This window comes from Falco rusticolus, chromosome 5, assembly GCF_015220075.1.
Source record: "Falco rusticolus isolate bFalRus1 chromosome 5, bFalRus1.pri, whole genome shotgun sequence".
NCBI lineage: Eukaryota > Metazoa > Chordata > Aves > Falconiformes > Falconidae > Falco > Falco rusticolus.
Genome location: NC_051191.1, coordinates 48221322 through 48237836, shown reverse-complemented (window position 1 = coordinate 48237836; position 16515 = coordinate 48221322). Strand labels below are relative to the sequence as shown.

Sequence of the window (16515 nt, the reverse complement as noted above, 5' to 3'; positions counted from 1 at the left end):
GCCCAGGCCAGCATGGTCCCCTCCAGCAGGGGTGAAGCCAGCACCTCCTGCTAGGTCAAAGGCACTTAGCTGATCCTACTGCACTGATCTGTGAGGCAGCCTCAGTGCAGAAGTTTAGGGCTTTCACAACTTAGGGCAGAACCAAACAAGCTGATGCAGAACAGCTGAGTAATTGTAACTTTATTCAGATTACATCCTGGTGCCTAGCTTGTGAGTTTCAATGTCATTCTTTCTGTAACACAAGTTCCCTTGCTTTACGTGTTGGCTTGGAGCTGTTACAGGGTCACAGCACCCTTTAGGCCCATGGACAGACAGTGCCTGATAAGACAGACTGCAGGAGGATTTTTTTCTCAACCCAAAGAGGCCAAACCAGTTTTTCTGGAATTCTGAGCAGAAAAGCTCAGAAAACTGAGCCCAAACTTTGCTGTTATCCTAAATTGCCAAGAAGACAGATTACTCGTGGCGTTGTTTCAGTGGGATAGGACAGATTTCTCATGTGTGACCACAACATGAGCAATTCCTTAAAGGTTTGACCTCACATTCCTTCTTTTTATTTGAGCCTTCATCCTGCTTTCTCCTTTCTCCCTGGCCCCTGATTCTCTCTAAATATCCTCTTCTACCCCAAGAATGGAACTTTATCTCCATGTCACACTTTCTCTTTTCCTTCCATGGTTGCGATCTGTCTGAATTCACATTATCCCCCATTTTAGGCTAGGGGAAGGCCTGAAGCTCAAAAATCAATAGGGAAGTGCAAGAAAAGTAGCACAATCCAGACCTAGCCACAGGCAGCTCCTTTTATCTTCCTGAGATGAAATGTCATTTCTGTAACAAGTGCCTTTTCATTTGGAATCCATCTTTTCAATGATGAAATAACACTTCTGAAAGCACCACATCAGAGAGAATGGCTCTTTGGGGATACAGTGATAATAAGTATAGCGAGTGACAGGGGATAATCTCAGCAAGCATTTAGCAAGGTAGGAAGCACAATACCTATTCAACCTTTGATTAGGTAGAAAACTTCAAACTGGGATTAAGCCAAATCTCTAGCATCCATGACATCTCTAAAAAATGTGACTAGCTGCTGGGGCACGTGAAGAACTACCATCAGAAATTCAGAGACTCCAAAAGGCTCTGGATGTTTTTGCTACAAAAAGACTTATCCTGGACAAAATATTAATATGAAATTAATTTTAATTATTTTCCCCAGAGTTAGTATCTTCCCATTTCCAAATCCAAGGCAACAAGATCTCTATTCTTTGAATCGGTAAAATCTCACTCTTAATCTCATCTTTCTGAAGGTTCCCAGGACAGTACTGCCATCCACAGATTAAATTTTTTAAATTCAAGTGGCTTCACCCTGAAGTGCATATAATCCTGCAGTTGTCATTAACATGATGAGTCATAATAAGGAACTAAAATTTTGGAAAACTGAAATTCCACATTTTTCCCCTTTCTTAAATAAATAGAAGCACTGCTAAAAATAAAAGGAATAAAAACAGTTTTTCTGTAAATAAGCAGTTCTGCCTCAGCTCCCATCAAGCATTACCTTTCATTGCCAGAGTCATGTAGCACACCTGGGTGACTTATGTTTCCTTTTAATTTGTGCAGCTCCTTGAAAATAAAATGCCTCATTTTGTTCTGCAATACAGTAGCATTTCTGTAAGGTGCCCCAAAGTATCTAATCATTATAATACTTTCATTTTATTTCACTGAAATGAAGAGACAGTCACAGAAGATACTTAACTTTTGGCTTTTAAAAGAACAGTTAGCATTCACAATTGAAAGTATTTCTATTATGTCAGCTAAGATGATTAATAGAAAACAACTACTGTCTGGCAGATTACATTTAAAACTGTACTATTGAACACATCCCCAGTTACTATGAAACAAGCAATGTACAAGGAACGTATCATTAAATACATTTCAGGCAGGGAAACAGCTGCTAAAATTTGAGACAGGTAATTGTGTAAAGTTCAAATAATACTGGCAGAAAACCCACCCATTTTGTTAAATCCACCACTTTGAAAATAGAAATGCTTTTCTCTCACAGCAGAATAGATTTGAAAGTAAAATAAAAAAATGCACTTAGCCTTTCTTGGTGTGCTGTGGAAAAAAGATGCTTTGAGATCAAGTTTGGAAACCAACAGGAAAACTGTTTAAATACTGGTTTAACCATCAGAAGGACAGTTTAAAGATATAAATATGAATATGATTGTATCCATTGGTCTTGACTCTTGAGTTTAGTTTCATTTACCATGAACATGACTTGCACTGAAACAGGATGCAAACAGAATTTAAGCCTTTATTAAAAACCAGGCCTGGAGTGCTGCAGACTTGTCAGCTGCCCTAGCATGGGAAGAGAGAGGTCCTGTGCATGGGGAACCCAACCAGGAGATGTGCAAAGCAGAGGTGCTCAGAGCTGCCTTAAGTTCTCTGTGTCCAGTGCCACATGTCTTAATTTTATCATTAGCACCTCCCTTGCCCCCACGACCTCCTACTCTCAGCACATAAAAGCAAGTGAGAATGTAAAGAACAGGTGTAGCCTGCTGCTCCCTGCAGGTCTGTGGAAAGCTGGCTCTGGGCAGTCATTGCACCCTGTGTATTTTAGCTGCACCTAGGGACAGCCAGCACGTTGTGGGGCTGTGCTATACATTATTATGTAAGAGAGGCCTTCAGCTTCAAATGCACAGCAATTGGCATGAATTCAAATAAGACAATAAAGGGAATTAGCTGCAGAAAATTAATGCCAGGCAAGCCTGTTCTAAACACAACATGCTCAAACACCTTGTCTGAAAAACAATAAAGCTGAAAGTACATATTTGCAATGTTAAACTGCATGCTTATATGCATGGGCTCTGCATACAGCACATGCAAGCTGTCGCCATCCATCATACACAGGTGTGCATACACTTACATGCACACATACGCACACACAGAGTCATGAAATTCCAATCCACATTTAAAAGCATTCTGCTCGCTTTCCCCTCATCACACATTAAATAGGTCAAAATAATGAAAGCACATACATGAACAGCTGTGTGTGCCAGATATAGAACAAGCATATGATTGTGAAGATTAAACAAAACATTAAACAAGATTTCTAAGTAAAATGTTGCTGTTGTATGCTAGTAAGGTGAAGAATAATGCACTGCCATTGGTATAAGAGGCGTAACCAGAACCATCAGGTATGGATATTGATTGACAAGTTATGGTTAGAAAAGTTGTGCTTTGCATAGGTTTTTAAGGAATTTAAGAATTGGAATTTCAGTTTAGAAAATGGGAATACCTAATTGTGATTACTTGTGACAATTTTATAGCCCCAGATAGCTAGAACATTAGAACTGATGGAAGAATAATCACCATATTAAAAATTAGTTGAATTTTCTTAGTTTGTTCCTACTTACTGCTTGTGAGCCCATCTTCCTGGCTACTCAGCATCCAAACATATTGGAAGAATGCCATAGGAGCACAAAGGGCAGATGCTATGATTTATTAACAAAGTATTAAAGATAAGCATGTAGACTAGAAGTTTGAAGATGCATCACTGAGGAATTTTTGTGGGTAGAATTCATGTATACCTCTTAACGTTAAAGCTCAGTACCTGCCATTAGCCATTGTGTGCTAAATACATGATGAGATCAAATTGTGCAGACAAATCCATGTTTTTTAATTCACGATATTAAAAGGCATGTGTAGGTACAAATAAAATAATTTTCTAGAATTTAAAAATAGTAATTTAATTTCAGGGGTTTTATCATTTTGGTAGAGGACAGAAGAAGTGGGTGAGATAGCATTTGATGACAGAATTATTACCCAGATGTACAGTTAAGCTATGTACACAATTCATCTTCACACTAGATGTCTTTCTGAAAATCTACTGCATGTCTTCCCTCTGTGACAAACGTGCTACACATCATTATTTCAATGTTAATTGCAGTGAAGACCAGATAGAGGAGCTCAGAGTGCCTACTGTGCAAGTGAAAATTGTTTGCCCTATTCAAAATCGGTAGTGCTTGACATGGCAAAGGCAAATGCCACAAAGAACAGTGAATGGCTTTCAGTCTTTAGTGCTGATAAACAAGTTTATTGTTTCGATTGTTTATTTTCGGAATTAAAGCTAACCTATTCCTGTTAAACCCAGATATACGTCAATCAGTTGCTATATGTAAAGGAAGAAACTATGTCAGTCAGACCCACAGGAGAAAAAGGCCAAAGAGTATTTAATTAATTTGGCCCTGATCAGTTGTTCATTGGACAGGAAAATTATTGAGCAGCATAAAGAGCATAGCTGAGTATTGTTCGTGATTTTTCCTCTGAGGCAGACAAAGAAGAGATTTTGAAATTATTTATTACATTAGAGGTTTATTTGGGGTTACTGAAAGTGAAGTGCTAAGTAAGTAGTGAAGAGACAGACCTCCTTTCATCTAGGTAGAGACCACAACTGGAAAGCAGCACTTTGTGCTTGCTGTCAGCTGTATAAGGACAACAAACCAGATCTGCAGGCAGGCTGAAATGAAAAAGCTGCAGTCTCTGGTTTGCCACAACCCAAGGCTGGAGACCCAAATGTAACACAGCAGCCGCAATGGATGAGAGTGATGGTCAGATGCTTCTGCTTCTCTGAAGGAAACACATTACTGTATCACTTAAGAACTAAGCAAGGAAAAAAAACATTTTTATGGTCTTTGTCTATCTGTTGTAGTCCAGTCACAAAATTGGATGGGTACAAAATTTATCGGTAACTTTGGTAAGACACAAGACAATTTGAGAGGTATAAAGCTAAATAAATTCAACATTTGAAGATCAGGACTGCTGTTTAGCAAAACCACTCATTTTTAATCAACCCTTGAATACTTCTGCACCAGTGTCCCTGCTCCAACTTCACCATTTCTCGAAGGAGTCCTGGAGTCTTTCTCTGCCCTTGCCCCTCTGCTCCTGATTTCTGCTCCAGAACACACAGGTGAATGAATACACATACACAGACATGTTCCTTTTCCAAATACTATTCAATTAAATTTATTTCTTTCTTGTCACCCTAATAGACTACTAAATACCTTCCCCCCCCCTCCTCAAAACTTCCCATCTTTTTTCTGTGGGACACTCTAAGCAGCATCGTCACATGATCAAAGTCTTTTGTCCCCAGCCAATTGTTGCTGGGGATGCTGGTTTGGGTGCTGGTTTGTCATCCAGGTTGCCATCTCTTTGTACACATGGGCTGCCGCATGAGTTGGATGATCATCCCCCACTTTGAATTTCTGTCCCCTCTTAATGTGAAAGGCAGAGAAGGTGCATGATACTGAGAGCTGAAAAGGAGGCTGCAACTTGCAGCAGCTGCACACAATGAGATCCTAATAGCAAATAGAAATCATAGAAATAACTATCATATCATCAGTGCTACAGTACAACAGCGAGTGGTTCAGTTTAGCATACACTGACAGAATGTGAATAACACTGTTAAAGCAGTGATACACATGCATGGTTCCTGCCTCAGCTATGTTATGAAAATATTGTCACGCTTGTGAAGCCCCTCTGAGGCATTAGCTGATTTTCACAGTGCAAAGGAAGAACCAACTGATCTCCAGAGGTATTTGCCAGGGTTATCCTCGCCACAAAAATGTATTAGAGGAGGCAGGTTATTTTTCAGCTTATGCATCAGACACAACAAACCCAAAGACAAAACCAACCTGCCTAACTCGGGCCAGAACACAGAATCTGGATTTCAGGGAATTTGAAACTTGAAATTCTAAACCCTCAGGAAATTCTGAATTCTGGGCAAGTCCCTTTTCAGTTCTTAGACATGGGGATTTCACAGCAGTGGCAAGAAATTACCAGTCCCATTATTTATGTGTACAGTTCCCTCCAAGCTAGGATGTATGCTTTTGGACTGAGCTTGCATCCATCAGTTTCATATTAAAACTGAGGGATTTTCCTGAATTACCACCAGTACGTTATGTTTATTCATAGATGACTCCCATAAAGTCATTGCTTACTTTTAAACTACATACTGTATTCAAGATTGTAATCTGAGCCTCATCCTCCTGACATTCCTGCCTTACAGGTCATTAGGAAGGTCTTTCACTCAGCCCCATACATTAGCTTCTGTTATGAGTCTTATGTTTCCTTGCCACTTACATACTTTATTTCAAATTCTACAGGGACCTTTTGTATTCCATAACATGACAGGACATTTCTTTTCAACTTTTGTTTTCCAGCTGAAGAACATTTTCAATAGGATTGTTTGTAATTTTGTTTTTGGTTTACACATATCAAGACATGACACATACGTACTTCAGACTTCTCAGCAAGTGTTTTAATGGAAATAAACATAATATCCTACAAGTGAAAGTCCTAGGGAAATGAGACAACAAAGGACAGATGTGTCCTGGATGAAAAACTTCTTGTGAGGGAAGTCTTTCTGCAGCCTTCTGTCTCCCTTAACAGTCTTTGGGCAATTCCATTCAACGGGACCCCTAGGCTTTGTCTTTCTAATGCCTCAGCTCTAAGCCTAGATGTGAGTTTGTCTTGGAAAATTTTTTTCATTGCCCAAACCTTCCTTCTACAGGCCCTTTACAACCCCACCACAACCGGACCCCTTGGCTTTACATTTCTAGTAACTCTAACGGTAAACATATCCCAAAGAGCAATCAGACTTATCAGGGGACAATACCTTTGGTTGCCTACACTTTCTCTTGGCAGTCCCTTTGCAGCACTTCTGAACTGGATTCATAGGCTTTGTCATTCTCCTGACCCTAAAAGTGGCCAAAGCTTTAAGCCCAGACAGCCCTTGCCTAGGACAAAATGAAAAATTCTTAGGGGACATGAATTTCTGTTGCTCAAACCTTCTGTGGGTAGCCCTTTGGCAGCCCATCTCCAACCAGATCCATAGGGTCTGTCTTCCTCCTAATCATCATAACCCAACCCTAAACCTAGACTTTTGCTAAGCCTTAGACTAAGATCCCAAGCCACAAAACCCATTAATTGGTTTGGAGCCTAATTGCTACTGTCCTTCAGTGGCAGATCTAGGTATCTTCTCTCTCGTAACTTCAGCCCCAACCGTAACCATAACCCACGCAAAGGCTAAACTGCAAATTCAAATGGTCTTTGATTGTTAAAAACGTAAGATATGAAATGTTAAAAAAAGAAAAAAAAAAAGAAAAAAAAAAGGGGAAGTGTAGAGGAATGAAGCTGGTTAATTATCATTGATAATATACAGCTGTGGGCTGGCTTCAGGGGTGTCGGCTTGGCTGATGTGGATAAGGTGCAGCTGTGGCTGGTTCTGTGAAGGGGTTGAGAGCCAATGAGGAGAGAGTGGTTGAGGAAGAGGCAGAGGGAAGAGAGAATGAGTGCCTGGAGTGAGGAGAGACCAGGAGAAGGCAGCAGAGGCACTGTATGAAGAGTATGCTGGTATGAGATGGTAAAAGACCTTGTTGCAGCTTGATAGTTTGGAGAGTGCTGCAACAGGTCTTCACCCGGGCTACCTGGTGGGTTTATTTCCTAATACACAGAACACACCTATCATAGGCTTGAGATTAAAAGAAAGGTAAAGCCCAGGGCTTCAGCTGTGTTGGCACTGCAGAGAGGCTACCAAGGAAAGATTTGGACAACAAAAATAAGTCTCTTCTGAGAAATTTTCTGTCTGGGCTGAAGTCTCAGACTAATGCTCATCCCATGTTAAGGGTTAGGGTAAGAAGAGGGACAAAGCCTAGGGGTCCAGTTGGAGTATGGCTGCAAAGTGGCTGCCTAGGGGAAATTTGGGTAACAAAAGAATTCTTTCATTATTTTGTTTATTTGTTTGTTTTGGCCACAGCTAGGTTTGTCTGGGGTTAGCTCTGTGGCTGTTTCTAGGGAAAAGAATTAGGGAAGACACAAAACCCTGTGATACAGTTGGGATGAGGTTGCAAAGAGGCTGCCAGGGGAAAGTTTTAGCAACAAAAAGAATTTTCCCCTTTTTGTTTTGTCAATAGGAAGGGTTGTCTGGGGTAGAGGCTTCAGTTACTTTAAAGGTTACAGCTAACGCAAGGTGTGAGACAAAGCTTAAGGGTCCAGTTGGAGCAGGGGGCTGCAAAGGGGCTGCCTACAGAAGGTTTGGGCAACGAAAAGGCCAAGGCTGGAGGTCCTTATGTAAAGCTCAGCCCCTGGCTATAGTTAGGGTTAAGGTTACAGTTAGGAGAAATGACAATGACTCAGGTTCTGTTGTCATTGGGTCACAAAGAGGTTGCCAAGAGGAGAGCTGAGCAACATGAAAACTTCTCCCCGAGAGCTTTTTCCACCAGGGCCATTGCCTGGGGTCTTGTGCTAAATCTCAACCAATGGCAAGGTTTAGTTTTTATATTATATGTTTAAAAGTGTGAAGATTAAAAAGAAAGATTACAAAGTGACATAAAGACTTAACACAAACACATCAAATTAACTACCGACTTCAAGAGAAATATAAACCTTGTAGTAACTTTCTTGTAGTTGTAAACAAAATGTTACTTCCAAGATACCCATATTATAGCTAGCGCTGGTAGTGCACTTCAAGGTAGTTTCACTGACTTAGGAAGGATAAGGACCATTCTTGCAAGGGTTTGTTTGAGGCCCTCTGTTATAGGCAGCTGTCACTGAGGAAATTAACTTACGGAAAACTTCAGCCTCAAACAATTTTAAACCACAGGGGTTAAAAGTCAGCATTTTTACACTCCGGATGCTACCAGATGAAACAGACCTCAGTGCTCAATAGAGTTTGCTGCCACTGAGTGAAGGTGGCCCCAGCCCTTCACTCTCCATATCTGCTGGCAGCACCCACCTATCTATCACTCTCCAGTACTCCTGCTGCTGCCTTTCCAGTCCTCCCTGAGTTGGAGCAACTCAAAGACCTAGCCGAAATTCAGCTCAGCAAAAAAAGTGTAGAACTTTCTGCTGGATTAGTGACTTGAACTGGCTCACATAGGGTGAAACAAGAGATGAAGCTGAGGAGCAGAAGGGAGGTTTGGTGTTGCAGCCATGACAACAGGGAGGGAAGAAAGAGAAGCACAGAGGCAAGGGCATCATGAAGGAGTGGAACCCTCACTTTAGGATACAGCAAACAATTTCAGCCTCCTCATCCAACTACATGTTAGGGATGGCCTGTGCCAGTCCAAAAACAGCCCAGCTCTTCTCCTAGCTTTGGATGCCCCTTTCCCATGCTTCCATCACTTCTGGCCATTGCAGCCTCCTAACCCAAGAAACGAGAGAGTTTTCTACAGGTTAGAGAGTGAGACATTGCAGCGCAAGGCCGGAGTAAAACCAGTGTGTCCCATGGAAGAGGGCAGCACAGCAAGACCCAGGATGAAGGACGCTGGCTGTTTTCAGTCAGTTCAGCGCGGTGCTACGTGAGCCCAGAGATCCTGACCCAGGGACTCCCACAGAAGTCTGCAAGCTACTCACACCATTTCCCTCTCACTTCTCAACCTGTCATCTGGAGAGGTTGCTAACTGCTGGGTCATTTTGGAGTCCTCTAGCAGAGCTGAGCTCTGCTTGGGCTGTACAGTGACTTCGTAAGCCTCCACCTGATATGAAACCCCAGAGCCTCATCCAGAAGCAGTTATAGCTGGGACTGGAAAGAAAACTGGAAAATATGATTCTATCTCCTGAAAATGTCATGTTCAAAGAAGAAGGATCATCTCAGCAAGGCCTGCAAGACAAAACCGAAATTATGTCATGGGGAAAGAATTTGGAAAAAAAATATCTATTTGGGGAAGACCTTCACCTTGCTGAGAAGGGTATTTGTGTGTTTGCTTTCCCCTTCTTGGCAACATCTTTTCAGACCAGCTAGAGGGATCTATCTGTCTGTCATCTACATTTTTCAGGAGGAAAATAGGGTTTGCTTTTCCCTTGGAAAAACTCCCACTTTCACCATTGCACAAAGGACAGTTCCTGCTGAAGGACCACTGCTGTGAGGGGCCATGTGTCTCTGCCCTTAGAGGGGGCTGCCCGTACTGTCTCTGGCCATGACACTGCTGTTCTGCACCCCCGGCTCAGCCCAGGATTCCTTGCTACAGGGAACAGATTATATAGGGGAAAAATGTGAGAAGAGGGGGATAAGGAGAAGGAGGAATAACTAAGCCTGCCTAAGTTTTAACCTGGTACAAAGTTGCTACCACGGGGCTAGAAACTGTTCTTGGATCCAGCAATACAGACCTAGACAAAAAGTATTAACAACTGTGATAGTGAGGGTCCCACGTTAACAGACTGGCTGCCTCCTAAACTGCACTCTGCCTCTCTCCGCAGCTCTCATCACCTGATGATGACAGCCTTGGCCCCTCTCATTTGAAGTTGTTTACAAGCAGCAATGATATTTAGAGAGTATTTATATACTTCTTGTAGAGTATCTCAGCAGCTGGCAATAAGGGGCCACAACATGTGACCAATAACTCCATAATTAATATTCCCTTGGACAACTGTTAAAAATCTCTGGTTTATGGCATTTTGGAAGCAACCTTATCTAATAGGAAAAACATTAAAGGTGACTTAAATAGCACACAGTTTTCTGGAACATCTGGGCCTGTAGTCATTTATCACATAAACTATGAATAGGGCCAAACGAACTAAAAGTCATTCTGTTTTCCTTTTCCTTTATATATAGCTTTTTCCACTGGAAGAATACACTGCTGGCCCTTAATCACTTCTGCAATATCACAGACTGTCAACTTTATTTAGCAAAGCAATACATATTTCAGCAACAAGTCCATGTGGACACATTTACATTTTATTTTTCTGATTAACTAGGTGGGTTTATTTAATCCTGAGGGTTTCTTGATGGATGAAGATTTTTTATTTGGAAGCTAATACCGATTTTTTGGGTAACGACAAGCTAGCTCTGCTGGAATGCATTTTTAAACATATCTTTTTATAGAAGTTTTTTGTTTGTTTGTTTGTTAACAGCTGTTTATGCATTGTAGTGATTATCCTGTGCACTGAATCCTACAGACAATGACCACACAGCTACATACCTAAAAAACGGTTATGTGTAAAACACATATATACAAGGGCTTGATTACATCTTGAATCTTGAATAACATCTCTGTTAACAGAGGGTTTTTTAATATAATTTCCTAAATTTGCCTTTTCTGTTCAATTAGAAGGTAGGACAAACAGCACTGAATGCAGTGATTTGTTCTTCCCAATGTATATTGCCATCAGAGATGCAACCCCATTTTTCAGCCCTGCAATAAGAGACCTCTGTCACTCGATCTATAGGACTAAGTATATCGCTGGGTATCCTGGCCTCAGGGTGAACTGTGCCCTTCCCTTCCTTTTGTGCACATCCTTGAGAGACGACAGGCTGAGTTTCTGTTACATCTTGAACTGTGCCAATAAGCACTTTAGACTGGATCTCTGGATGCATATTACAGTCTCTGATGAAACCTTCCTTTTTTTCCAGCTGACTAACATGGCAGGGCCAGCTGTGTTTGCCACACAGAAGAAATTTTCCTTTTGCCATCCCAGACCAGCAGCAGCCTACCATATGGAGAAAATCAGGGAATTAGAGCCACTCCTTTGCTGCACCAAAAGCTCACCAGACTCTCAAGTGCTGCTCCCAGGTCTCCACATGTACCAGTGACCTGCTGAGACCTACACAGCCCCTCACCCTGCTCAGAAGCCGGTTTGGATTGCACTCTCTCTCCAGAAGTGAACTGAGATTCCCACCAACTAAACAAACTCCCCTTCCACCAGTGATCTGGGAATTTATTGTGTCTCCTCACACCACAGACACCTTGCTTGTTTCAGAAAACCCTGCCTATAGGTATGGCCACAAGCTGCTGATTTAAACAACTCAGCTTCTTACAGAGAAACTCATTAGTAATTCTGCTGCAGGCACATGGAGAGCAGGAACAAAAAAGGCCATGCAAGTTTAGTACTTTTGTTCAGTTTACTATTCCTTGAACTCCTCAGAGCAGCCTAGCCACTGATGCACTGTGCAAGACCCATGTTTTGATCACCTCTACTACATGCAGCTGCTGCCTTCCAAGCTCTCCCTCTCCCTCACTTTTCTGCAGATGTTCTAAAGTGAAAGTTTTAACTGGTAAATATTTGGTTTTGAACCTTCGCCTTAGCAAGTAACCTATGCAATTCTACTTGGCACCTAGAATTAGCATTTCCCCAGTCAATTGCTTGACCATTGTTTAACTTTTTGACGTTATACCCAAAGATGCCTTATCTCTTTGCCATTGTTTCACTTCCTCCTTGACAGTACTCACAGTTCCTTTTGATTCAAGTCCATTTTGGCAGGCAGAATTACATCCCAAAAGTGAAATGAGGCATGCAATCCAGCTCACCTAACCAAACTGTTTAAGTTTTGTATTCAAAGAGAGTGAGATGCCTTCGAAGTCCTGCCGAAGGGTAGCCAGTCCACCTTATTCAGGCACATCTAAAGGGCAGTATAGTTCACCAAATCATACACAGACTGGTAGGAAAGTGGCAAGTGCCTCTTAGCTAGCTGCCTAGTCCGCTTCTGAAGTGGGACACTGAGAGGTACAGAGAAGGAGGTGCTACTTACCGCTTGCAAGACAGGGCAACGTAAGGGCAGTCACTTAGGAAGCAGGAGGCTTCTGCCCTAGCTTCTGCTTTGCTTGCACATCATCTCCTGTGCCTGACGGCAGTTTTTTGGGGTTTTTTTTTTAACTTTACTGATAGGCTGTTGCATGGACACCATTTAAAGGCAATTTTTTTATGGTCCTGCCTAAAGAGATTTTCATCTCTTCCTAACAAGTTGAGCCACTATGAAGCCGGGCACATAGGAGTCCTGCATCCAGCTGGAAAACATGCAAAAGTGATCTTAGTTTTATGCTAGTGGGACACTCTTTGGGCTGATATGGGTAACATTGCACCTTGACAGAAAAGCAACTAAATCCTTTAACCTCAGATTGCCTTTCTAAATGTTAAAACTGTAACTAAGTGTTACACAAAAAAATGGACTGTCACTGCTTCCTACAGTGGGGTTTGCTATACTGCTGACTACACCTTGTGTCCTTCAGGCTTCCTCTGGGATCTTACAAAGACTTTGTGTGCCCATCTATACTTACACCTGGATAAGAGCAGGGCATACACAGCCACCAGTGAGGCTGCATCTAGAATACTGTGTTCAGTTTTGGGTCCCTCACCACAAGAAAGACACTGAGGTACTGGAGTGTGTCCAAGGGATGGGCAATGAAGCTGGTGAAGGGTCTAGAGCACAAGTCTGATGAGGAGCAGCTGAGGGAACTGGGGTTGTTTAGTCTGGAGAAAAGAAGGCTCAGGGGGGACCTTATTGCTTTTGACAGCTACCTGGAAGGAGGTTGTAGCCAAATGGGGGCTGGCCTCTTCTCCCAGATAACAAGGGATAGAACAAAAGGAAATGGCTTCAAGTTGTGCCAGGGGAGGTTTAGAATGGAGATGGGGAAAAATTTCTTCACAGAAAGGGCGGTCAACCATTGGAACAGGCTGCCCTTGGAGGTGGTGGAATCACCATCCCTGAAAGTGTTTTAAAAATGCATAGACATGGTGCTTAGGGATATAGTTTAATGGTGGACTAGTTGCAGTGGTAGGTTAATGGTTGGAGATGATGATCTTAAAGGTCTTTTCCAACCTAAATGATTCAATGATTCTATGCTTCTGTGAATGTGCACTGCACAGCTCATAGGGACAGGCACAATGAAGTGCTGAGGGAAAAAGGCAGGCACCTGGAGAATTTAGGTGCCTACAGGTGTGAGCAATCCATTGAAGCAGGCAGGCTGGATCACTGTCTAGACTTTGGCTGAGCTTCAGGTCACCATGAATACAAGATTCAGGCAAAGAGAACCACGCCTATGTAATTAATAAAATATTGCAGATACCTTCTTTGTCCTATGCATTTGGCAACAAAGGACAGTTATTGTCTCAAAGTATGGGAATGGACTGCTATAACCAACACTGAATATTTTCAGCTGGGTTCCTGAGGGGCAGCAAAATGATTTTCATAAGCTGACCTGTTCCTAGTTATCTTCCTGAGGCTGCCAACCTATGGTTTCAAGGCAGCAGCTGCTGCTGCTTTTCCTTTGGTGGTTTTTTTAACCCAGCTATTTAAAATGTTTATGTGCATTTATTTTGTGCATGCTCTTAACATTCCTCTGAATAACACAAGTATGAGGCAAGAATTGGTGATTTCTAGCAGTTTATATTTCTACTAAACTTCTCTGGAATTGCATGGGAGCAAGAAAAGACACATCTCTAGCCCAAGGCTCTCTCCCTTCTGAACTTCAAAGCCTGTCATAAACAGTAAAAGCTTTAAGACTTTTTTAATGAAAAGATGAGTGAATGCTTTGTAATTGAGAGTATAGGGCAATACATGTATATATACTACTACTACTACATACACACGTATCAGTATCCCCTGTAAAGCTTCAGATGTCTTAACTTTATCAAGTGAACTTGACAAAACTTTAGCAGGAAAGCAGTGAGTTATTAGCTATCAGTTACCTTTTAAGAGTAAATAGACTCCAAGAAAAGCCAGAGATCACTATAGTAGTGCAAGCAGAACTAAAAATAAACTGCTGGGTCACAAACACAAAACTGCTGAGAATCAGTAGCCTGAGGTAGGCAGGGGGATGCAGAACACCAACCACTGTACATGAAACACACTAATAGCTGCAGAGAAGCTGTCCGATAAAATACAGCAGTGGCTCACGGTCCAGGAGATTCAATCTGACACCATTCCAGGGATATCAGCATATGACTTCAAACACTGCATTAAGAGATAGAAAGCTTAATAGCTGCTTTCTGGTTTAGTACAATGCCTAGTGATAATATTCCTGAATTTAGAACTCATAGAATATCCGTCGCCTCCAGCAGCAATATCTCAGTACTTTACTGAGATCAAATCCTTTAGTGAAGTGTGTCAAATAGGTCAGAGGCAGATGACAGTACATGAGAAGGGGCAATGCCTCCATAAAAGCATTTAATAGAAAAACAATGTATAAGGCTAAAAGAGATATGTGAGAACACAGATATTCCTGACTTTCAAAGACATTTGCAAGCCTTCTAATTCTCCAGTCATATATTCTGTCCAATACTTTCAGAAATTGAAGTAAACACTAGACTGACAAACAGGCAGATGATGAAAGATCAATAAACCTGCCAAGGATATAAGAAACAGTGGATTGCCACTGGTTTGGATCTGCTACCTTGGCTTGGTGAAATGATCAGGCAGGAAAGAGAGGCTCAATGGCTAGCTCCTGAAGACTGGCTTTTTTGACCAGGGCAATTTTCTAGTAGAGCAAGCGAACTGATTTCACTTCCAGATCTCTTTTTCCTTTAGGTGATGGTCCTATGCAGTAGCAAACAAACAATTCAAGTAACTATATTCCTTTAGCTTGCACACCAAACCTTCATTTAAAAAAAATTTTGAGACTAATTAACCTTTGGAGCCTGAGCGCCAGGCAGAAAGTGGTTTTTTGATTCATTTTGCTTTACTGCCCATCTTTATATGAAAATTACTTAGAAGCTGAATATGTACAGTAGCAATGGCCTTTGAAGTTCAGTCCTTAAAGGCATTAAGTTACGAAAATGGTTACCCTGAAAAAGGGAGAACAGTGGACCTTACTTATTCATTCTTATGTTCTGTCTAATAACTCAGGGATAAACCTCACCCAGCTGTGTTTGACTGAGGTCAAATGCAATAAAAGACTGATAATAAATACTGAATTGCTATAGCAGTATCCTAGCTGATGGCGTTCTTGCATGAATAAACTGAAATCAAGACTGCACTTTGCGCTGAGATGTTGAGAGGTCTGCGGAGTTTAATCTGTTATAATTCAACAACCTTTTATATTTTTAAACAAGACTCTACAAAACAAGGTCACAAAGGATGTTCCTCATTGTTCTTAAAGCTACTATTTCCTTGTATATGGTACTGCAGGGTGGAGTACAACTATTTTCTGAAAATCAACTGAGAAAGCTATTAGAACATAATAAAATTCAAATGCGTAGCCTTCTCAGATCCTTTCCTAAGAGGTAAATATTTGCATTATAACTGCATTATGTAGGGTAATTTAATTCTAATGACAAAATTCTACTTCTCGGTATTCACTATGGATCTTAGTAGTCTGCTCTTCTGCCATGCTTATATCGTGTTCAGTACTGAAACTCTAGGATATGCTACCAGTTTTTTGTTACTTCTAAAACTACACATGAGATGATAGCTCGCCACTAGGTTAGCTGACTATGCTAGGTTTCAGGCTATGTTAGGTTTATAGTTTTGCTTTGCCAGAATAGACCACAGCAGCAAAAGGTGAGAATAGCTTTAGGCCAAAGTGTAGCAATCTTCCTACTTTTGCTTTTCAAGCCAGAAGAGTGACTGCCTGGAACCACAAGCTCTAACAGCCAGTTTCTGACTCTCACCTGCAACCTCCAACCTGCTGCTCTTGAGGGACAGGCAGAAGCAGTCACCATTTACACTAAACCACTGGTTTCCTTTTCCTCCCTTCACACATCCCAAACCCAGACTCCCAGAAAACTCGTAGACCCTTTCTTTCCATTTTCACA

The 16515-nt window shown here is 41.6% G+C and overlaps 1 long non-coding RNA gene across 1 annotated transcript; it reads left to right on the top strand.

Moving 5' to 3' along the window:
- Positions 1 to 13482: 13482 nt before the first annotated feature.
- Positions 13483 to 15214, top strand: LOC119148038. The gene is made up of 3 exons (XR_005104279.1): positions 13483 to 13610; positions 13865 to 13869; positions 15204 to 15214. It is a non-coding gene; the product is annotated as an uncharacterized LOC119148038 (long non-coding RNA).
- Positions 15215 to 16515: the final 1301 nt, after the last annotated feature.